At 36.3% G+C, this 26912-nt stretch overlaps 1 pseudogene across 1 annotated transcript; it reads right to left on the bottom strand.

Annotated features, from left to right (window-relative positions):
- LOC145338720 (perforin-1 pseudogene) lies at positions 1 to 26243 on the bottom strand (annotated as a pseudogene). The gene is made up of 2 exons (XR_013885874.1): positions 26205 to 26243; positions 1 to 2445 (listed from the first exon to the last, which is right to left on the bottom strand). The product of XR_013885874.1 is annotated as a perforin-1 pseudogene (transcript).
- Positions 26244 to 26912: the final 669 nt, after the last annotated feature.

Genomic DNA, 26912 nt, shown 5'->3' with positions numbered 1-26912 from the left:
TCAGTTGCATTTATTGGAAAATGTAAGATTATACAGATGCAAGAGCAGTTCAGCATGCCTTCATGTTTGTCGCTGCACCGCCTGGTGTGCGGAATCCCTTGCTTTACTGTGATTCATTCAAAGCGCCTCTTTAGCTCAAAGCTTTCAGCGTTGCTGCTGCGATAGGGAGCCTCCACTGGAATGCCGGTTGAGGGAGTTGGGATCCAGGCCTGGAGGAGTGTCTGGAATTGGGTGACAGACAGTTCATTCGAACCTGATTGGCCTCTGGACCGAGGCTGATCGTGGCACCTCCACCCGGGTGTCATGGGTGATTCCGGAACCCTTGACGGGGTGTTGAGACGGTTGGGGGGGGATGTTTGGGGGCGGGGTGTCTCTCTGATCGACCCCATTCTGAGGTGACCTGGTGACAAAGTATTGTTCTGATTTATTGTACCCGCTCCGCGGAGATCAGAAGCCAGTCTGGGGGGGGGGGATGGGAGTTTATCTCAATCCCCTCCGGTCAAATTGAGGGGCTGGTACCTTGGGCAGGCTGGCGTTTTTGGGAAGCAGGGACCAGGATTCTCCCGGAGGCAGGATCGGGACGGAGCAGAGGGGAGCGGGGACCGGCATCTTCAGTGGGTGGGGAGAGGAGAGGAAGGTGGGAGGGGAGGGGTAGCCATAAACGGGGATAGGGGGCAAAACCCCAGATCTCAGGCCAGTACGACCGAGGGAGGGGCCTCTTCCGCTGGAGGTGGAGTGGGGAAGACCGGGAGCAGGGTGAAATTGGCGGATCCCAGGTCGGGGGTAAAGGCAGGTCCGTCAGGCCGGGGTGTGTAATACTGGCAGGTGGAACCCCCGAGGTGGGGACCACAGGTGAAGGTGTAGGAGTAGGTCACCTTGCCGTACTTGAGATAACAGGTCTTCTGATGGGTCCCGGAGAAGAGGGTCTCTTTACACTCGCCCAGCCAGTCATCCCTGCTGGTGGAGTCACTGTCCCAGACCTGGATTATTAATCTGCGTCCATTTCCTCCAATGACCTCCCCCAAGTCCAGCTTGGTGTTCCAGTTGGGGTTGTTGTTGTTGGAGATGACCGAGGTCTGGGCTTTGGCCTGGCCGTACTTGACAATGACATAGCCATCCGTGCCACCAAAGGTGTCACCCCAGAGGTTGCGGCCTTGCTTGACCCTCACCTTCAGCCTCCCGATGCCCTTCTGCGTGGGGCAGCACTGCCTGTCCACTTTCCTGACCCCCGCGCAATAGCAGGAGCAGGTCTTCCTGTCCCGCCGGAACGAGCCAGCGGGGCAGTGTGCGACCGCGCATCTCTGGGCCAGGGCGTTGGTTCTGATGTACTTGCTGAGGTAGTCCCTCAGGATGGCGTAGCGGGCATCGTTGGTGGGCAGGAGGTGGTGGAGGGGCTTCAGGCCGTAACTCACCACGCCCGGCTGCGTGTTCAGAGTGTCCATCCAGTGGGTGAAGGCCGACCCAGCCCTCGGGGAGAAGATGTCGACCCGTGTGGCGGAGCCCCCAAATACTTCAATCTCCCGGTCAGAAAATACCTGGCTCATGCTCGCTCGGTGCGCCATCGAAGTGGCCAGTGCTTTGCAGCGCCGATAGTGCACCGACGCTCCGATAAATCCCGCCTGGACACCGGCTTCTGTCTTGAGGCAGTCCTTTACCTTCTCCACAGTGGCGCCAGAGAATACCACCTTGCAGGTTTGTATGGCCGTCACCTCACTGATGCGCCCGCCCAGAGTAACGTCCTGGATGAAATGGGTGCCATAGGTTTGCACCAGGCGCTTGTACTTGGCATCGTTTTTGTTGTTCCAGTTTCTCGGCAGGGAAGCCAGAGCTCGGGCAAATTCGGGACTCAGGCGTGGCTGAGTCTTCACTCGATACCGATATTTACGGCACAGAAACTCCTGTCTGGTGAAGCTGTAATGGTCCGACTGGGCCCGACTGGTGCTGAAGCCAGTCAACTTTGATCTGGACCCGCCGAACATCCAGTTGACGGTGGTGCCAGGCTTGGGGCTCACCTTGAGGTCCATCTTCCAGTCATTGGAGATCATTGAGGTGGCGGACTCCAGCAGCTCTGCGGCCGAGCGGTAGAGGCGGCTGGACACATCATGCCGGCACTGCCGCTGGACCCTCCAGTCCACCAGCGAGAGGGGCAGCCGCTGGCGGGCGCCAGAGAGCAGCTGGTTGCGGCAGAGGATGCAGCTGCCATTCGCGTTCCTCCAGGTGTTGACATCGATCACGGAGGCCGCTTTGCTCTGTAGGGTCACCACGTCGTAGCCGGACCCTGCCAGGCTGGCCCCTGGCACATTGCGGGCATAGCGGCACTCCCCAGCACTGGCCGTGTTGCAGCCGCCGGAGACTTTTCCTGCCAGGAGGCAGAGGAGGAGAAAACGGGCAACCCAGAGTCTTGTGACTGGCACCATGGCATCGAGGGCACAGCTGCAGAAAAACCTGAGAAATGGAGAGAAGATTGTTAGAGTGAGTCTCACCTTCATTGGTGCCTTTTGAAGAAGGAATTTTTGAATGCTTGGCTGAGCTGCTAATTTCACCAAAAGATTCTGCTCAGCAGAGGTTGTTGCCACAGCTATTAAGGGGAATCTGAACTCCATTTTGATTTAATAATGGGCTGTTGATATAATCATGTTTTTGCCAATGGGTGGAGGGTGTGAGATACTCTTTGTTTCTTTTGACAGATTTTTGAGCAGCCCAACGTTATTGCAGGACTAGGGTGCTCAGGATATGCTTGTCAATGGGTCGGTGATGGGGTATTAGTGAGTATGAGATGGTGCGGGGGAGTGACAGTGCAATGGGGAGTGATGGGGGGATATTGGGAGTGAGGGGTTAAAAGTGAGAGAATGGTTTGAGAATTGTGGGGGAGGTGGTTATGGGGGAGGTACGGTAGGGGTAGTCCAGCAGAGTGAAACATGGGTAATGGGTTCTGAGGGTGGTTGTGTAGAGTAGAGCAAAGAGTTCTGTCTCTCCAGGAGCCAGGCAGGGGAGAATGGCTATTGGGGATTCAGGAATATTCGGGCTGTGTGGAACCTATGAGGTGGGTAGAAGGTGTAGAGGGGGCATGAGGTTTATAGATGGGTTGTCCGGGGACCTGAAATGGAAGGAGTATAACAGGGCAGTAAGGGGCTATGGCAGGGTGAGTGATGGATGGTGTCTGAGGTGGGTGGGGGGATGGTGACGGTGGAATCTTTGATTTTGATTTTAATTATTATTGTCACGTGTATCGGGATACAGTGAAAAGTATTGTTTCTTGTATGCTATATAGAGAAAGCATACTGTTCATAGAGTACAGAGGGGAGAAGGAAAGGAGAGGGTGCAGAATGTAGTGTTACAGTCACAGCGAGGGTGTAGAGAAAGATCAGCTTAATGCGAGGTAGGTCCATTCAAAAGTCTGACGGCAGCAGGGAAGAAGCTGTTCTTGAGTCGGTCGGTACGGGACCTCAGACTTTTGTATCTTTTTCCTGACAGAAGAAGAATGTCCGGGATGGGGGGCGGGGTGGGGGGAGGTGGCGGTGGGGGAGTCATTGATTATGCCGGCTGCTTTTGCCGAGGCAGTGGAGTCTCTCCGTCAGGGACGGATGTTAAAGACGGAGTCTCTGTCAGGGACCCCTGTTAAAGAGGGAGTCTCTCCGTCAGGGACTCCCTGTTAAAGACGGAGTCTCTCCGTCAGGGACCCCTGTTAAAGAGGGAGTCTCTCCGTCAGGGACCCCTGTTAAAGAGGGAGTCTCTCCGTCAGGGACACCCCTGTTAAAGAGGGAGTCTCTGTCAGGGACCCCTGTTAAAGAGGGAGTCTCTCCGTCAGGGACACCCTTGTTAAAGAGGGAGTCTCTCCGTCAGGGACACCCCTGTTAAAGAGGGAGTCTCTGTCAGGGACTGCTGTTAAAGAGGGAGTCTCTCCGTCAGGGACCCCTGTTAAAGAGGGAGTCTCTCCGTCAGGGACACCCCTGTTAAAGAGGGAGTCTCTGTCAGGGACTGCTGTTAAAGAGGGAGTCTCTCTGTTAGGAACCGCTGTTAAAGAGGGAGTCTCTTGGTCAGGGACTCCCCTGTTAAAGAGGGGTTCTCTCTGTTTGGAACCGCTGTTAAAGAGGGAGTCTCTCCGTCAGGGACTCCTGTTAAAGAGGGAGTCTCTCTGTCAGGGACTCCTGTTAAAGAGGGAGTCTCTCGGTCAGGGACTCCCCTGTTAAAGAGGGAGTCTCTCTGTTAGGAACCGCTGTTAAAGAGGGAGTCTCTTGGTCAGGGACTCCCCTGTTAAAGAGGGGTTCTCTCTGTTTGGAACCGCTGTTAAAGAGGGAGTCTCTCCGTCAGGGACTCCTGTTAAAGAGGGAGTCTCTCTGTCAGGGACTCCTGTTAAAGAGGGAGTCTCTCGGTCAGGGACTCCCCTGTTAAAGAGGGAGTCTCTCTGTTAGGAACCGCTGTTAAAGAGGGAGTCTCTTGGTCAGGGACTCCCCTGTTAAAGAGGGGTTCTCTCTGTTTGGAACCGCTGTTAAAGAGGGAGTCTCTCCGTCAGGGACTCCTGTTAAAGAGGGAGTCTCTCTGCAAGGGAGTTTCTCTGTGGCGCCTTTTCCACAGGGCGTTACCGACGTGAGAGCTCCGTGACTGACAGCCGACTAAACCAATCAGAGCAGGGCCCGTCACCAGTCCACCAATCAGGTCCCCACGGCTTCCGGACAGACAGTGGATTTGGCCAATCGGACGTTAGTCCGTGCTGATTGACAGTTCGCCTGACCACTCAGCGATTGCCTGCTTTCTGGCTACGCCATTCTGGATCTCCCTCAGCGGTGACTGACAGCTGAGCTGATCAATTCACCGTACGGCCCGCCCAGTCCTTCTCTGCCATTCAGGTTCTCGCTCAGCGCTGACTGACAGCTCAGCTGACCACTCCGAGCACCGAGCATTTGATTGACGTTCATTTGGACCCATCAGCGTTCATTGATTGACAGCCGCCGGGACCCATCAGCGCTGAGTCCGCCCCCTCCAGCGGTCCAATCCCCGGGTTTCTCTCCCCTTTCCCCGCCCCCCCTTCTCCTCAGGGTGAGGACGGGGAAGGAGCCGGCGCCATTTTGCAGCAGCAGCAAACCGGCTCCCGCCGGGAGAGAAGGTGTTTGATGAGGCCCCACTGGAGCCTGTGTTTATAATCCCTCCATTCCCAGTCTGTTTATATAGATCAGTGTGAAACCATCCCAGTGTGTCCACCCTCTGCTTGGCAGGGCGTTACAGACCCACCCCCACCCCCTCACTGTGTAAAACACACCCCCTGTATTATAAATATTATAAAATTATTATTATATTATAAAATATAATATATTGTAAAACACACCCCCTGTATTATAAATATTATAAAATTATTATTATATTATAAAATATAATATATTGTAAAACACACCCCCTGTATTATAAATATTATAAAATTATTATTATATTATAAAATATAATATATTGTAAAACACACCCCCTGTATTATAAATATTATAAAATTATTATTATATTATAAAATATAATATATTGTAAAACACGCCCCCTGTATTATAAATATTATAAAATTATTATTGTATTATAAAATATATTATATTGTAAAACACACCCCCCGTATTGTAAATATTATAAAATTATTATTATATTATAAAATATAATATATTGTAAAACACACCCCCCGTATTGTAAATATTATAAAATTATTATTATATTATAAAATATAATATATTGTAAAACACACCCCCTGTATTATAAATATAATAAAATTATTATTATATTATAAAATATAATATATTGTAAAACACGCCCCCTGTATTATAAATATTATAAAATTATTATTATATTATAAAATATAATATATTGTAAAACACACCCCCTGTATTATAAATATTATAAAATTATTATTATATTATAAAATATAATATATTGTAAAACACACCCCCGTATTGTAAATATTATAAAATTATTATTCTATTATAAAATATAATATATTGTAAAACACGCCCCCTGTATTATAAATATTATAAAATTATTATTATATTATAAAATATAATATATTGTAAAACACACCCCCTGTATTATAAATATTATAAAATTATTATTATATTATAAAATATAATATATTGTAAAACACGCCCCCTGTATTATAAATATTATAAAATTATTATTATATTATAAAATATAATATATTGTAAAACACGCCCCCTGTATTATAAATATTATAAAATTATTATTCTATTATAAAATATAATATATTGTAAAACACACCCCCTGTATTGTAAATATTATAAAATTATTATTATATTATAAAATAAAATATATTGTAAAACACACCCCTGTATTATAAATATTATAAAATTATTATTGTATTATAAAATATATTATATTGTAAAACACACCCCCTGTATTATAAATATTATAAAATTATTATTATATTATAAAATATAATATATTGTAAAACACACCCCCTGTATTATAAATATTATAAAATTATTATTATATTATAAAATATAATATATTGTAAAACACGCCCCCTGTATTATAAATATTATAAAACTATTATTATATTATAAAATATAATATATTGTAAAATACACCCCCGTATTGTAAATATTATAAAATTATTATTATATTATAAAATATAATATATTGTAAAACACACCCCCTGTATTGTAAATATTATAAAATTATTATTATATTTTAAAATATAATATATTGTAAAACACACCCCCGTATTGTAAATATTATAAAATTATTATTATATTATAAAATATAATATATTGTAAAACATGCCCCCTGTATTGTAAATATTATAAAATTATTATTATATTATAAAATATAATATATTGTAAAACACGCCCCCTGTGTTATAAATATTATTAAATTATTATTATATTATAAAATATAATATATTGTAAAACACACCCCCGTGTTATAAATATTATTAAATTATTATTATATTATAAAATATAATACATTGTAAAACACACCCCTGTATTATAAATATTATAAAATTATTATATTATAAAATATAATATATTGTAAAACACACCCCCTGTGTTATAAATATTATAAAATTATTATTATATTATAAAATATAATATATTGTAAAACACGCCCCGTGTTATAAATATTATAAAATTATTATTATATTATAAAATATAATATATTGTAAAACACCGCCTGTGTTATAAATATTATTAAATTATTATTATATTATAAAATATAATATATTGTAAAACACACCCCGTATTATAAATATTATAAAATTATTATTTTATAAAATATAATAAATTGTAAAACACACCCCCTGTGTTATAAATATTATAAAATTATTATTATATTATAAAATATAATATATTGTAAAACACACCCTCTGTATTGTAAATATTATAAAATTATTATTATAAAATATAATATTTTGTAAAACACACCCCCTGTATTGTAAATATTATAAAATTATTATTATATTATAAAATATGATATATTGTAAAACACACCCTCTGTATTATAAATATTATTAAATTATTATTATATTATAAAATATGATATATTGTAAAACACACCCCCTATATTATAAATATTATCAAATTATTATTATATTATAATATATGGTATATTGTAAAACACACCCCCTGTATTATAAATATTATAAAATTATTATTATATTATAAAATATAATATATTGTAAAACACGCCCCCTGTATTATAAATATTATAAAATTATTATTATATTATAAAATATAATATATTGTAAAACACGCCCCCTGTATTATAAATATTATAAAATTATTATTCTATTATAAAATATAATATATTGTAAAACACACCCCCTGTATTCTAAATATTATAGAATTATTATTATATTATAAAATATATATTGTAAAACACACCACCTGTATTGTAAATGTTATAAAATTATTATTATATTATAAAATATAATATATTGTAAAACACACCCCCTGTATTGTAAATATTATAAAATTATTATTATATTATAAAATATAATATATTGTAAAACACACCCCCTGTATTGTAAATATTATAAAATTATTATCCTATTATAAAATATAATATATTGTAAAACACGCCCCCTGTATTATAAATATTATAAAATTATTATTATATTATAAAATATAATATATTGTAAAACACACCCCCTGTACTATAAATATTATAAAATTATTATTATATTATAAAATATAATATATTGTAAAACACGCCCCCTGTATTATAAATATTATAAAATTATTATTATATTATAAAATATAATATATTGTAAAACACGCCCCCTGTATTATAAATATTATAAAATTATTATTCTATTATAAAATATAATATATTGTAAAACACACCCCCTGTATTGTAAATATTATAAAATTATTATTATATTACAAAATATAATATATTGTAAAACACACCCCTGTATTATAAATATTATAAAATTATTATTGTATTATAAAATATATTATATTGTAAAACACACCCCCTGTATTATAAATATTATAAAATTATTATTGTATTATAAAATATATTATATTGTAAAACACACCCCCTGTATTATAAATATTATAAAATTATTATTATATTATAAAATATAATATATTGTAAAATACACCCCCTGTATTATAAATATTATAAAATTATTATTATATTATAAAATATAATATATTGTAAAACACGCCCCCTGTGTTGTAAATATTATAAAATTATTATATTATAAAATATAATATATTGTAAAACACACCCCCTGTATTATAAATATTATAAAATTATTATTATATTATAAAATATAATATATTGTAAAATACACCCCCTGTATTGTAAATATTATAAAATTATTATATAAAATATAATATATTGTAAAACACACCCCCTGTATTGTAAATATTATAAAATTATTATTATATAAAATATAATATATTGTAAAACACACCCCCTGTATTATAAATATTATAAAATTATTATTATATTATAAAATATAATATATTGTAAAACACGCCCCCTGTATTATAAATATTATAAAACTATTATTATATTATAAAATATAATATATTGTAAAATACACCCCCTGTATTGTAAATATTATAAAATTATTATTATATTATAAAATATAATATATTGTAAAACACACCCCCTGTATTGTAAATATTATAAAATTATTATTATATTTTAAAATATAATATATTGTAAAACACACCCCCGTATTGTAAATATTATAAAATTATTATTATATTATAAAATATAATATATTGTAAAACATGCCCCCTGTATTGTAAATATTATAAAATTATTATTATATTATAAAATATAATATATTGTAAAACACGCCCCCTGTGTTATAAATATTATTAAATTATTATTATATTATAAAATATAATATATTGTAAAACACACCCCCGTGTTATAAATATTATTAAATTATTATTATATTATAAAATATAATATATTGTAAAACACACCCCCGTATTATAAATATTATAAAATTATTATATTATAAAATATAATATATTGTAAAACACCCCCTGTGTTATAAATATTATTAAATTATTATTATATTATAAAATATAATATATTGTAAAACACACCCCGTATTATAAATATTATAAAATTATTATTTTATAAAATATAATAAATTGTAAAACACACCCCCTGTGTTATAAATATTATAAAATTATTATTATATTATAAAATATAATATATTGTAAAACACACCCTCTGTATTGTAAATATTATAAAATTATTATTATAAAATATGATATTTTGTAAAACACACCCCCTGTATTGTAAATATTATAAAATTATTATTATATTATAAAATATGATATATTGTAAAACACACCCCCTGTATTATAAATATTATTAAATTATTATTATATTATAAAATATGATATATTGTAAAACACACCCCCTATATTATAAATATTATCAAATTATTATTATATTATAATATATGATATATTGTAAAACACACCCCATGTATTCTAAATATTATAGAATTATTATTATATTATAAAATATATATTGTAAAACACACCACCTGTATTGTAAATGTTATAACATTATTATTATATTATAAAATATAATATATTGTAAAACACACCCCCTGTATTGTAAATATTATAAAATTATTATTATATTATAAAATATAATATATTGTAAAACACACCCCCTGTATTGTAAATATTATAAAATTATTATTATATTATAAAATATAATAGATTGTAAAATACATCCCCTGTATTATAAATATTATAAAATATAATATATTGTAAAATACATCCCCTGTATTATAAATATTATAAAATTATCATTATATTATAAAATATAATATATTGTAAAACACACCCCCTGTATTGTAAATATTATAAAATTATTATTATATTATAAAATATAATAGATTGTAAAATACATCCCCTGTATTATAAATATTATAAAATATAATAGATTGTAAAATACATCCCCTGTATTATAAATATTATAAAATTATTATTATATTATAAAATATAATAGATTGTAAAACACACCCCCTGTATTGTAAATATTATAAAATTATTATTAGAACATAGAACACTACAGCACAAACAGGCCCTTCGGCCCACGAGTTGCGCCGATCACATCAACACCTATCTATAACCCCCAATCCCATAAAACCCCATATACTCATCCAGAAGTCTTTTAAAAGACCCCAGCGAGTTCGCCTCCACCACCACTGACGGCAGCCGATTCCATTCACTCACCACCCTCTGAGTGAAAAACGTACCCCTAACATCACTTCTGTACTTTCCTCTCCGCACCTTAAACCTGTGTCCTCTCGTAGCGACCATTTCAACCCGGGGAAATAGCCTCTGAGAATCCACCCTATCTATTCCTCTCAACATTTTATAAACCTCTATCATGTCGCCTCTCAACCTACGTCTCTCCAGGGAAAAGAGACCCAGTTCCCTCAACCTAGCTTCATAAGGCATGCCTCCCAGTCCAGGCAACATCCTTGTAAATCTCCTCTGTACCCTTTATATTATTATAAAATATAATATATTGTAAAATACACCCCTGTATTATAAATATTATAAGATTATTATTATATTATAAAATATAACATATTGTAAAACACGCCCCTGTGTTATAAATATTATAAAATTATTATTGTATTATAAAATATAATACAGTGTAAAATACACCACTGTATTGTAAATATTATAAAATTATTATTATATTATAAAATATAACATATTGTAAAACACACCCCCTGTATTATAAATATTATAAAATTATTATTGTATTGTAAAATGTAATATATTGTAAAATACACCCCCAGTATTGTAAATATTATAAAATTATTATTATATTATGAAATATAATACATTGTAAAACACACCCCCGTATTGTAAATATTATAAAATTATTATTATATTATAAAATATAATACATTGTAAAACAAACCCCCTATTGTAAATATTATAAAATTATTATTATATTATAAAATATAATACATTGTAAAACACACACCCTGTATTATAAATATTATAAAATTATTATTATATTATAAAATATACATACATTGTAAATCACACCCCCTGTGTTATAAATATTATAAAATTATTATATTATAAAATATAATATATTGTAAAACACACCCCCTGTATTATAAATATTATAAAATTATTATATTATAAAATGTAATATAGTGTAAAATACACCCCCTGTATTATAAATATTATAAAGTTATTATATTGTAAAACACACCCCCGTATTATAAATATTATAAATTTATTATTGTGTTATAAAATACAATATATTTTAAAACACACCCCCTGTATTATAAATATTATAAAATTATTATTGTATTATAAAATGTAATATATTGTAAAACACCCCGTGTATTATAAATATTATAAAATTATTATTATATTATAAAATGTAATATATTGTAAAATACACCCCCTGTGTTATAAATATTATAAAATTATTATTGTATTATAAAATGTAATATAGTGTAAAATACACCCCGGGTTATAAATATTATAAAATTATTATTGTATTGAAAAATGTAATATATTGTAAAATACACCCCCTGTGTTATTAATATTATAAAATTATTATTGTATTATAAAATGTAATATATTGCAAAATACACCCCCTGTGTTATAAATATTATAAAATTATTATTGTATTATAAAATGTAATATATTGTAAAATACACCCCCTGTGTTATAAATATTATAAAATTATTATTATATTATAAAATGTAGTATATTGTAAAACACACCACCTGTGTTATAAATATTATAAAATTATTATTGTATTATAAAATCTAATATATTGTAAAACACACCCCCTGTGTTATAAATATTATAAAATTATTATATTATAAAATATAACGTATTGTAAAATATACCCCCGGATTATAAATATTATAAAATTATTATTATATTATAAAATATATTGTAAAACACATTCCCCGTATTATAAATATTATAAAATTCTTATAAAATACAATACGTTGTAAAATAATCCCCTGTATTATAAATATAAAATTATTATGTTATGAAATATAAAATATTGTAAAATACATCCCCTGTATAATAAATATTATAAAATTATTGTATTATAAAATATCACCCTGTGCTATAAATATTATGAAATTATTATAAAATATATTATAATGTATTGTATAATACACTCCCTGTTATAAATATTAGAAAATTATTTTATTTATATTGTAAAATACTCCCCCTGTATTATAAACATTATAAAATTATTATAAAATATATTGTAAAATACATCTCATATTATAAATATTATAAAACTATTATTATATTGTAAAATATATTATAACACATTGTAATATATACCCTCTATGTTATAAATAATATAAAGATATTATTGTATTTATATTGTAAAATACCCCCCGTATTATAAATATTATAAAATTATTATTATATTTGAAAATATAATACATTGTAAAATACATCTCCTGTATTATAAACATTACAAAATTATTATTATATTATAAAATATATTATAAAATACACCCCCTGTATTATAAATATTATAAAATTATTATTATGTTATAAAATAACATCTCTGTGTGTTATAAATATTATAAAATTATTGTTGTATTATAAAATATATTTTACTATGTTGTAAAATATACCCCGGTATGATAAATAGTATAAAATTTTTATTATGTTATGTAAAATACATCCCCTTGTATTGTTAATATAATAAAGTTATTATGTTATAGAATGTATTTAACTATTTTGTAAAATATATCCCCCTGCATTCTAAATATTATAAAATTATTATTGTATTATAAAATATATGGTAAAATACACCCCTATATTATAAATATATTATTATATTATAAAGTATAATCTAATATGTTGTAAAATACATCCCCTGTACTATAAATATTATATTATTGTTATTATGTTGAAAGGATACTATATTGTAAAATACAACCCCTGTATTATAAATATAGCAAAATGATCATTTTTTAAAATATAATGTAAAATATACCCTTTATTATAAATATTATAGAATTAGTAAACTATAAAATATAATATATTCTAAAATCAATCCCCATGTATTATTAATATTATAAAATTATTGTACTATAAAATATATTGTAAAATACATCATTATTATATATATTATAAAATTATTATTATATTAATAAACATAGATGAATATATTGTAAAATACACTCCCATGTATTATAAATATTATAAAATTATTATTTCTTATAAAATATACTATATTATAAAATACGTCCCCCTGTATTACTAATATTATAAAATTATTATTATATTCTAAAATATAGTATGTTTTAAACTGCACACCCTGTATTATAAATATTATAAAATTATTATATTATTACAAAATATATTGTAAAATACATCTTCTGTATTATAAATATTATAAAATTGTTGTTATATTAAAATATAATATATTATAAAATACATCCCCTGCATTATCAATATTTTAAAATTATTATTATATCATTAAATATAACATATTGTAAAATACGCCCCCTTGTATTATAAATGTTATAAGATTATTATTATAAAATATAATATATTGTAAAATACATCACCCTATATTATAATTTTTATAAAATTATTATAAAATATAGCACATTGTAAAATACATCCCGCTGTATTTTAAATATTATAAAATTATTATTATATTGTAACATATGTTCTAATATATTGTAAAATACGTCCCCTTGTATTTTAACTATTATAAAATTATTATATAAAATATAATATAGTATAAAATACTTTCCCCGTATTATAAATATTTTAAAATTATTATTATAAGACACAATATATTGTAAAATACATCCCCCATTATTATCAATATTATAAGATTATTATTACATTATAAAATATAATATATTTTAAAATAAAGACCCAGTATTATATGTATTATAAAATTACTGATATTATAAAATGTATTATATTATAAATACGTTCCTTGTATTATAAATATATTATTATTATATGATAAAATATATCACAATATATTATAAAATATATCCCCTGTATTATTAATATTCTAAAATTAGTATTATATTATAAAGTATCTTATAATATGTTGTAAAATATATCCCCTGTATTATAAATATTATAAAATTTGTATTATAAAATATATTAGAAAATACACTCCTGTATTATAAATATTATAAAATCATTATTATATTATAAAGTATACATTCTCTTGTATGATAAATATTATAAAATTATTATGTTATGAATTGTAAGATATTGTTAAATATATACCCTTTTATTATAAACATTATAAAACTAATATAAAATATTACACAATATATTGTAAAATACATCTCCATGTATTATAAATAGGATAAAATTATCATTATACTGTAAAATATAATATATTGTAAAATATGTCCCCTTGTTTTATAAGCAGTATAAAACTATTATTATAAAATATACTATATTGGAAAATACATCCCCTTATATTGCAAGTGTTATAAAATTATTATTATGTAAAATATATCCGTCTGATATTGTGTTAAACCTCGCCTCCCCTTCAGCTTGAAACCTGTGACAACCCCCAACCCCCTCCACCAACCCCCCCACCCCCCGCCCGCCGCCCCCCGCCCATCGTGTTCGTCACTTCCAACTCTGGGGGAAAAAATGCTTCCCCACTGTTCACCCTATTCGCGGCCTCGGGGTCACTGTCTGTATGGAGGCTGTACATTCTCCCTGTGTCTGTGTGGGTTTCCTCCGGGTGCTCCTGTTTCCTTCCACAGTCCCAAAGATGTGCAGGTTAGGTGGATTGGCCATGCTAAATTGTCCCTTAGTATCCAAAGATGTGTAGGTTAGGTGGATTGGCCGTGCTAAATTGTCCCTTAGTATCCAAAGATGTGTAGGTTAGGTGGATTGGCCGTGCTAAATTGTCCCTGAGTAGCCAAACATGTGTAGGTTAGGGGGAATTGGCCGTGCTAAATTGTCCCTCAGTGTCCTGAGATGTGTAGATTAGACGAATTAGCAGGTATAACTTGTTGGGATATGGGGGTAAGGCCTGGGTGGGATTGCAGTTGATGCAGACTCGATGGGCTGACGGGCCTCTTTCTGTTCTGTAGGGCTTCTTTATTCTATCTATTGCCCTTCATAATTTTATGCACTTCTTTTAGGTCGCTCCCCCCCACCCCTCATCCTCTGTCTTTCCAGGGAGAACAACCCCCCAGTTTGCCCAATCTCTCCTCCATAGCTAAGACCCTCCATAACCAGGGTAAACCTTTTCTGTAACTCTCTCCACGTCCTTCTGGTAGTGCGGTGACCAGAACTGGACGCAGGATTCTAAATGTGGCCTAACCAACGCTGAAACATCATATGCCAATTTTTAAACTCTGTGCCCCGTCCGATAAAGGCAAGCATGCCTTCTTCACCACCTTCTCCACCTGCGCTGCCACATTTAAGGATCTATGGACCTGCACCCTCAGGTCCCTCTGTGTGTCTATACTCTTGATGGTTCTGCCATTTATTGTACAGCTCCCTCCCACCCCGCCCCCACAACATCAGTTCTACCGAAATGCATCACTTCGCATTTATCTGGATTAAATTCCATCTGCCATTTCTCTGCCCAATTTTCCAGCCTATCTACATTTACAAGGACGTTGCCTGGATTGGGTGGCATGCCTGATGAGGATAGGTTGAGGGAGCTCGGTCTTTTCTCCCTGGAGAGACGAAGGATGAGAGGTGACCTGATAGAGGTGTATAAGAGGTATTGATCGAGTGGATTCCCAGAGGCTTTTTCCCAGAGGCTGAAACGGCTGCCACGAGAGGACACAGGTTTAAGGTGCTGGGGAGGAGGTACAGAGGAGATGTCAGGGGTAAGTTTTTCACTCAGAGGGTGGTGGGTGAGTGGAATCGGCCGCCGTCGGTGGTGGTGGAGGTGGATTCGATAGGGTCTTTTAAGAGACTTCTGGATGAGTACATGGGATTTAATAGGATTGATGGTTACAGGTAAGCCTAGTAGGTGGAGATATCATCGCCGCAACTTGTGGGTCGAAGCGCCTGTTTTTGCTGTAGTTTTTCTATGTTCTGTACCCTGCTGTATTCTCTGACAATGTTCATCACTATCCCCAAGTCCAGCCATCTTTGTGTTGTCCGCAAACTTACCGATCACACCAGTTACCCAAATCATTTATATAGATGACAAATAGCAGAGGTCCCAGTACAGAGCCCTGTAGAACACCACTAGTCACAGACCTCCAGCTGGAAAAAGACCCCTCCACTGCTACCCTCTGTCTTCTATACCAAGCCAGTTCTCCACCCATCGAGCCACCTCACCTTTTATCCCTTTTGCACCAACCTGCCACGAGGGACTTTGTCAAATGCTTGACTAAAATCCCTATAGACGACATCCACGGCCCTTCCCTCGTCAATCGTTTTTGTCACCTCCTCAAAGAACTCAACCAAATTTGTGAGGCATGACCTCCCTCTCACAAAACCATGCTGTCTATCGCGAGTGAGATTATTCCGTCCTAAGTGTGCATACGTCATATCTCTAAGAATCTTCTCCAACGATTTCCCTACCACGGACGTCAAGCTCACCGGCGTATAATTACCCTGGTTATCCTTGCTAACCTTCTTAAATAAGAGAACAAATTTGCTATCCTCCAATCATCTGGGACCTCACCTGTGTCCAGTGAAGAGACAAAGATGGTTTAATATAAAATAACAGATACCAGGGAGTGAGTTACAGACTGGAATCTGATCAAGACGCTCGGGGCGGTTTATATATAGAATAACAGATACCTGGGAGTGAGTTACAGACTGGAATCTAATTGAGGGGTTCGGGATGGTTTATATATAGAATAACAGATACCCGGGAGTGAGTTACAGACTGGAATCTAATCGAGGGGTTCGGGATGGTTTATATATAGAATAACAGATACCCGGGAGTGAGTTACAGACTGGAATCTAATCAAGGGGTTCAGGGTGGTTTATATATAGAATAACAGATACCAGGGAGTGAGTTACAGACTGGAATCTAATCGAGGGGTTCGGGGTGGTTTATATATAGAATAACAGATACCAGGGAGTGAGTTACAGACTGGAATCTAATCGAGGGGTTCGAGGTGGTTTATATACAGAATAACAGATACCCGGGAGTGAGTTACAGACTGGAATCTAATCGAGGGGTTCGGGATGGTTTATATATAGAATAACAGATACCCGGGAGTGAGTTACAGACTGGAATCTAATCGAGGGGTTCGGGATGGTTTATATATAGAATAACAGATACCCGGGAGTGAGTTACAGACTGGAATCTAATCAAGGGGTTCAGGGTGGTTTATATATAGAATAACAGATACCAGGGAATGAGTTACAGACTGGAATCTAATTGAGGGGTTCGGGGTGGTTTATATATAGAATAACAGATACCAGGGAGTGAGTTACAGACTGGAATCTAATCAAGGGGTTCAGGGTGGTTTATATATAGAATAACAGATACCAGGGAGTGAGTTACAGACTGGAATCTAATCGAGGGGTTCGGGGTGGTTTATATATAGAATAACAGATACCAGGGAGTGAGTTACAGACTGGAATCTAATCGAGGGGTTCGGGATGGTTTATATACAGAATAACAGATACCCGGGAGTGAGTTACAGACTGGAATCTAATCAAGGGGTTCAGGGTGGTTTATATATAGAATAACAGATACCAGGGAGTGAGCTACAGACTGGAATCTAATCGAGGGGTTCGGGGTGGTTTATATATAGAATAACAGATACCAGGGAGTGAGTTACAGACTGGAATCTAATCGAGGGGTTCGGGGTGGTTTATATATAGAATAACAGATACCCGGGAGTGAGTTACAGACTGGAATCTAATCGAGGGGTTCGGGGTGGTTTATATATAGAATAACAGATACCAGGGAGTGAGTTACAGACTGGAATCTAATCGAGGGGTTCGAGGTGGTTTATATACAGAATAACAGATACCCGGGAGTGAGTTACAGACTGGAATCTAATCGAGGGGTTCGGGATGGTTTATATATAGAATAACAGATACCTGGGAGTGAGTTACAGACTGGAATCTAATCGAGGGGTTCGGGATGGTTTATATATAGAATAACAGATACCCGGGAGTGAGTTACAGACTGGAATCTAATCAAGGGGTTCAGGGTGGTTTATATATAGAATAACAGATACCAGGGAATGAGTTACAGACTGGAATCTAATCGAGGGGTTCGGGGTGGTTTATATATAGAATAACAGATACCAGGGAGTGACTTACAGACTGGAATCTAATCAAGGGGTTCAGGGTGGTTTATATATAGAATAACAGATACCAGGGAGTGAGTTACAGACTGGAATCTAATCGAGGGGTTCGGGGTGGTTTATATATAGAATAACAGATACCAGGGAGTGAGTTACAGACTGGAATCTAATCGAGGGGTTCGGGATGGTTTATATACAGAATAACAGATACCCGGGAGTGAGTTACAGACTGGAATCTAATCAAGGGGTTCAGGGTGGTTTATATATAGAATAACAGATACCAGGGAGTGAGCTACAGACTGGAATCTAATCGAGGGGTTCGGGGTGGTTTATATATAGAATAACAGATACCAGGGAGTGAGTTACAGACTGGAATCTAATCGAGGGGTTCGGGGTGGTTTATATATAGAATAACAGATACCCGGGAGTGAGTTACAGACTGGAATCCAATCGAGGGGTTCGGGATGGTTTATATATAGAATAACAGATACCCGGGAGTGAGTTATAGACTGGAATCTAATCGAGGGGTTCGGGGTGGTTTATATATAGAATAACAGATACCCGGGAGTGAGTTACAGACTGGAATCTAATCAAGGGGTTCGGGGTGGTTTATATATAGAGTAAAAGATACCCGGGAGTGAGTTACAGACTGGAATCTAATCAAGGGGTTCGGGACGGTTTATATATAGAATTACAGATACCCGGGAGTGAGTTGCAGACTGGAATCTAAGTGAGGAGTTCGGGGTGGTTTATATACAGAATAACAGATACCCGGGGGTGAGTTACAGACTGGAATCTAATCGAGGGGTTCGGGGTGGTTTCTGTAGAGAATGACACATACCCGGGAGTGAGATACAGACTGGAATCTGATCAAGGCGCTCGGGGTGGTTTATATAGAGAATGACAGATACCCGGGAGTGAGATACAGACTGCAATCTAGTCAAGGGGTTCGCAGTGGTCAGTATATTGAAAAACAGACACCCAGACTGGAATCAAATCGAGGGGTTAGGGTGGATTCTACATAGAATAACATACCCGGGAGTGAGTTACAGACACAATCTCACAGGATAACACCAGGTTAAAGAGCAGACACAATCTCACAGTAAAACACCAGCTTAAAGAGCAGACACAATCTCACAGTTAAACACCAGGGTAAAGATCAGACACAATCTCACAGTAAAACACCAGGTTAAAGAGCATAAACAATCTCACAGTAAAACACCAGGTTAAAGAGCAGACACAACCTCACAGTAAACACCAGGTTAAAGAGCAGACACAATCTCACAGTAAACACCAGGTTAAAGAACAGACAGAATCTCACAGTAAAACACCAGGTTAAAGATCAGACACAATCTCACAGTAAAACACCAGGTTAAAGAGCAGACACAATCTCACAGTAAAACACCAGGGTAAAGATCAGACACAATCTCACAGTAAAACACCAGGTTAAAGAGCATAAACAATCTCACAGTAAAACACCAGGTTAAAGAGCAGACACAATCTCACAGTAAACACCAGGTTAAAGAGCAGACACAATCTCACAGTAAACACCAGGTTAAAGAACAGACACAATCTCACAGTAAAACACCAGGTAAAAGAGCAGACACAATCTCACAGTAAAACACCAGGTTAAAGAGCAGAAACAATCTCACAGTAAAACACCAGGTTAAAGAGCAGACACAATCTCACAGTAAAACACCAGGGTAAAGATCAGACACAATCTCACAGTAAAACACCAGGTTAAAGAGCATAAACAATCTCACAGTAAAACACCAGGTAAAAGAGCAGACACAATCTCACAGTAAAACACCAGGTTAAAGAGCGGACACAATCTCACAGTAAACACCAGGTTATAGATCAGACACAATCTCACAGTAAAACACCAGGTTAAAGAGCAGACACAATCTCACAGTAAAACACCAGGTTAAAGAGCAGACACAATCTCACAGTAAAACACCAGGTTAAAGAGCAGACACAATCTCACAGTAAAACACCAGGTTAAAAAGCAGACACGATCCCACAGTAAAACACCAGGTTAAAGAGCAGACACAATCTCACAGTAAAACACCAGGTTAAAGATCAGACACAATCTCACAGTAAAACACCAGGTTAACGAGCAGACACAATCTCACAGTAAACACCAGGTTAAAGAGCAGACACAATCTCACAGCAAAACACCAGGTTAAAGAGCAGACACAATCTCACAGTAAAACACCAGGTTAAAGAGCAGACACAATCTCACAGTAAAACACCAGGTAAAAGAGCAGACACAATCTCACAGTAAAACACCAGGTTAAAGAGCAGACACAATCTCACAGTAAAACACCAGGTTAAAGAGCAGACACAATCTCACAGTAAAACACCAGGTTAAAGAGTAGACACAATCTCACAGTAAAACACCAGGTTAAAGAGCAGACACAATCTCACAGTAAAACACCAGGTTAAAGAGCAGACACAATCTCACAGTACAACACCAGGTTAAAGAGCAGACACAATCTCACAGTACAACACCAGGTTAAAGAACAGACACAATCTCACAGTAAAACACCAGGTTAAAGAGCAGACACAATCTCACAGTAAAACACCAGGTTAAAGAGCAGACACAATCTCACAGTACAACACCAGGTTAAAGAACAGACACAATCTCACAGTAAAACACCAGGATAAGGAGCAGACACAATCTCACAGTAAAACACCAGGTTAAAGAGCAGACACAATCTCACAGTAAAACACCAGGTTAAAGAGCAGAAACAATCTCACAGTAAATCACCAGGTTAAAGAGCAGACACAATCTCACAGTAAAACACCAGGTTAAAGAGCAGACACAATCTCACAGTAAAACACCAGGTTAAAGAGCAGATACAATCTCACAGCCAAACACCAGGTTAAAGAGCAGACACAATCTCACAGTAAAACACCAGGTTAAAGAGCAGACACAATCTCACAGTAAAACACCAGGTTAAAGAGCAGACACAATCTCACAGTAAAACACCAGGTTAAAGAGCAGACACAATCTCACAGTAAAACACCAGGTTAAAGAGCAGACACAATCTCACAGTAAAACACCAGGTTAAAGAGCAGATACAATCTCACAGCCAAACACCAGGTTAAAGAGCAGACAGAATCTCACAGTAAAACACCAGGTTAAAGAGCAGACACAATCTCACAGTAAAACACGAGGTTAAAGAACAGACACAATCTCACAGTAAAACACCAGGTTAAAGAGCAGACACGATCTCACAGTTAAACACCAGGTTAAAGAGCAGACACAATCTCACAGTAAACACCAGGTTAGAGAGCAGACACAATCTCACAGTAAAACACCAGGTTAAAGAGCGGACACAATCTCACAGTAAACACCACGTTAGAGAGCACACACAATCTCACAGTAAAACACCGGGTTAAAGAGCAGAAACAATCTCACAGTAAAACACCAGGTTAAAGAGCAGACACGATCCCACAGTAAAACACCAGGTTAAAGAGCAGACACAATCTCACAGTAAAACACCAGGTTAAAGAGCAGACACAACCTCACAGTAAAACACCAGGTTAAAGAGCAGACACTCTCGCAGTAAAACACCAGGTTAAAGAGCAGACACAATCTCACAGTAAAACACCAGGTTAAAGAGCAGACACAATCTCACAGTAAAACACCAGGTTAAAGAGCAGACACAATCTCACAGCAAAACACCAGGTTAAAGAGCAGACACAATCTCACAGTAAAACACCAGGTTAAAGAGCAGACACTTCTGACAGCAAATCACCAGGTTAAAGAGCAGACACAATCTCACAGTAAAACACCAGGTTAAAGAGCAGACACAATCTCACAGTAAAACACCGGGTTAAAGAGCAGAGACAATCTCACAGTAAACATCAGGTTAATGAGCAGAGACAATCTCACATAAACACCAGGTTAAAAAGCAGAGACAATCTCACAGTAAAACACCAGGTTAAAGAGCAGGCACAATCTCACAGTAAAACACCAGGTTAAAGAGCAGACACAATCTCACAGTAAAACACCTGGTTAAAGAGCAGACACAATCTCACAGTAAAACACCAGGTTAAAGAGCAGACACAATCTCACAGTAAAACACCTGGTTAAAGAGCAGACACAATCTCACAGTAAAACACCAGGTTAAAGATCAGACACAATCTCACAGCAAAGCACCAGTTTAAAGAGGAAACACAATCTCACAACAAAACACCAGGTTAAAGAGCAGACACAATCTCACAGTAAAACACCAGGTTAAAGAGCAGACACAATCTCACAGTAAAACACCAGGTTAAAAAGCAGACACAATCTCACAGTAAAACACCAGGTTAAAGAGCAGACACAATCTCACAGTAAAACACCAGGTTAAAGAGCAGACACAATCTCACAGTAAAACACCAGGTTAAAGAGCAGACACAATCTCACAGTAAAACACCAGGTTAAAGAGCAGACACAATCTCACAGTAAAACACCAGGTTAAAGAGCAGACACAATCTCACAGTAAAACACCAGGTTAAAGAGCAGACACAATCTCACAGTAAAACACCAGGTTAAAGAGCAGACACAATCTCACAGTAAAACACCAGGTTAAAGAACAGACACAATCTCACAGTAAAACACCAGGTTAAAGATCAGACACAATCTCACAGTAAAACACCAGGTTAAAGAGCAGAAACAATCTCACAGTAAAACACCAGGTTAAAGAGCAGACACAATCTCACAGTAAAACACCAGGTTAAAGAGCAGACACAATCTCACAGTAAAACACCAGGTTGAAGATCAGACACAATCTCACAGTAAAACACCAGGTTAAAGAGCATAAACAATCTCACAGTAAAACACCAGGTTAAAGAGCAGACACAATCTCACAGTTAAACACCAGGTTAAAGAGCAGACACGATCCCACAGTAAACACCAGGTTAGAGAGCAGACACAATCTCACAGTAAAACACCAGGTTAAAGAGCAGACACAATCTCACAGTTAAACACCTGGTTAAAGAGCAGAAACAATCTCACAGTAAAACACCAGTTTAAAGAGCAGACATGATCCCACAGTAAAACACCAGGTTAAAGAGCAGACACAATCTCACAGTAAAACACCAGGTTAAAGAGCAGAAAGAATCTCACAGTAAAACACCAGGTTAAAGAGCAGACACGATCTCACAATAAACACCAGGTTAAAGAGCAGACACAATCTCACAGTAAAACACCAGGTTAAAGATCAGACACAATCTCACAGTAAAACACCAGATTAAAGAGCAGAAACAATCTCACAGTAAAACACCAGGTTAAAGAGCAGACACAATCTCACAGTAAACACCAGGTTTAGGAGCAGACACAATCTCACAGTGAAACACCAGGTTAAAGAGCAGACACAATCTCACAGTAAACACCAGGTTTAGGAGCAGACACAATCTCACAGTGAAACACCAGGTTAAAGAGCCGACACAATCTCACAGTAAAACACCAGGCTAAAGAACAGACACAATCTCACAGTAAAACACCAGGTTAAAGAGCAGACACAATCTCACAGTAAAACACCAGGCTAAAGAACAGACACAATCTCACAGCAAAACACCAGGTTAAAGAGCAGACAGAATGTCACAGTAAAACACCAGGTTAAAGAGCAGAAACAATCTCACAGTAAAACACCAGGTTAAAGAGCGGACACAATCTCACAGTAAACACCAGGTTAGAGAGCAGGCACAATCTCACAGTAAAACACCAGGTTAAAGATCAGACACAATCTCACAGTAAAATACCAGGTTAACGAGCAGACACAATCTCACAGTAAAACACCAGGTTAAAGAGCAGACACAATCTCACAGTAAACAACAGGTTTCGGAGCTGCCACAATCTCACAGTGAAACACCAGGTTAAAGAGCAGACACAATCTCACAGTAAAACACCAGGTTAAAGAGTAGACACAATCTCACAGTAAAACACCAGGTTAAAGAGCAGACACAATCTCACAGTAAAACATCAGGTTAACGAGCAGACACAATCTCACAGTAAAACACCAGGTTAAAGAGCAGACACAATCTCACAGTAAAACACCAGGTTAAAGAGCAGACACAATCTCACAGTAAAACACCAGGTAAAAGAGCCGACACAATCTCACAGTAAAACACGAGGTTAAAGATCAGACACAATCTCACAGTAAAACACCAGGTAAAAGAGCAGACACAATCTCACAGTAAAACACCAGGTTAAAGATCAGACACAATCTCACAGTAAAACACCAGGTTAAAGAGCAGACACAATCTCACAGTAAAACACCAGGTTAAAGAGCAGACACAATCTCAGAGTAAAACACCAGGTTTAAGTCCCTGGTATCTGTTATTCTATATATAATCCACCCCGAACCCCTTAATTCGATTCCAGTCTGTAACTCACTCCCGGGTATCTGTTATACTATATATAAACCGCCCCTAACCCCTCGATTAGATTTCAGTCTGTAACTCACTCCCGGGTATCTGTTATTCGATATATAAACCACCCGGAACCCCTCAATGAGATTCCAGTCTGTAACTCACTCCCGGGTATCTGTTATTTTATTTATAAATCAGCCCAAACCCCTCGATTAGATTCCAGTCTGTAACTCACTCCCGGGTATCTGTTATTCTGTATTTCACCACCCTGAACCCCTCGATTGGATTCCAGTCTGTAACTCACTCCCGTGTATCTGTTATTCTATATATAAACCACCCTGAACCCCTTGATTAGATTCCAGTCTGCAACTCACTCCCGGGTATCTGTTATTGTATATATAAACCACCCGAACCCCTCGATTAGATTCCAGTCTGTAACTCACTCCCGGGTATCTGTTATTCTTTGTGTAAACCACCCGAACCCCTCGATTAGATTCCAGTCTGTAACTCACTCCCGGGTATCTGTTATTCTATATATAAACCACCCCGAACCCCTCGATTAGATTCCAGTCTGTAACTCACTCCCAGGTATCTGTTATTCTATATATAAACCACCCTGAACCCCTCGATTAGATTCCAGTCTGTAACTCACTCCCGGGTATCTGTTATTCTATATATAAACCACCCCGAACCCCTCGATTAGATTCCAGTCTGTAACTCACTCCCGGGTATCTGTTATTCTATATATAAACCACCCCGAACCCCTCGATTAGATTCCAGTCTGTAACTCACTCCCGGGTATCTGGTATTCTATATATAAACCACCCCGAACCCCTCGATTGGATTCCAGTCTGTAACTCACTCCCAGGTATCTGTTATTCTATATATAAACCACCCTGAACCCCTCAATTGGCTTTGAGTGTGTATCTCATTCCCAGGTATCTGTTATTCCGTTCTGTAACTCATCATTTCTTTTGAACTGTCTCTGCTGTCTGTGGTTCTGAAGCCTTGCCAACGTGTGTAATGTGGATTAAGAATTGCTTCCAGTGATACCTGTTCTCCTGGTTTTTCTGTTTCAACCTGGGGATATCTCACCACTCACCTGCACGGAAAGTTCAGCGCTCCCTGTCTCAGTCTCCGATGTTCAGATGCTAAAGGTACGTGATGCATCGGATTTAATACAGAGATTCTGTTGACCACTGAGCATCCCAGGATGCTGCAGTGACCAATCTTTTAAGGTGTTAGCCACGTTTTTGATGTGGGAACTAAGATCGCCAATTTTGTGGTGAAAATGGTCCATCAGGGGTATGTTGAGGTGTGAGATTAACAGTTCGTGTGTTTCACACTCAGGGATGTCTGATGGTGGTTCCTCTTTCGCAAAGGGTGAATGCGTTAACATTTGATACATCGGTGTCTTTCTCTGCACAGCAGGAGGGCCTGGAGAGACCGGGAGATTGGGACAATCTTGGACACATGGAGTTAACGCACTAAGAATTCACATAACACCAGGTTAAAGTCCAACAGGTTTATTTGGTAGCACAACCCACTTGCTTTTGGAGTGCTGCTCCTTCATCAGGCGAGTGGGAGTTCTGATCACAAACAGGGCATATAAAGACACAAACTCAATTTACAGAATAATGGTTGGAATGTGAGTCTTTACAGGTCATCAAGCCTCAAAGGTACAGACAGTGTGAGTGGAGAGAGGGTTCAGCACAGGTTAAAGAGATGTGTATTGTCTCCAGACAGGACAGTGAGAGAGATTTTGCAACTCCAGGCAAGTCATGGGGGTTACAGATAGTGTGACATGAAC

This window comes from Carcharhinus amblyrhynchos, unplaced genomic scaffold (assembly GCF_965287045.1).
Source record: "Carcharhinus amblyrhynchos unplaced genomic scaffold, sCarAmb.v2.hapA chromosome_153, whole genome shotgun sequence".
Lineage (NCBI taxonomy): Eukaryota > Metazoa > Chordata > Chondrichthyes > Carcharhiniformes > Carcharhinidae > Carcharhinus > Carcharhinus amblyrhynchos.
The sequence above is the reverse complement of the archived record's forward strand: the minus strand, read 5'-3'. Positions and strand labels throughout refer to the sequence as shown.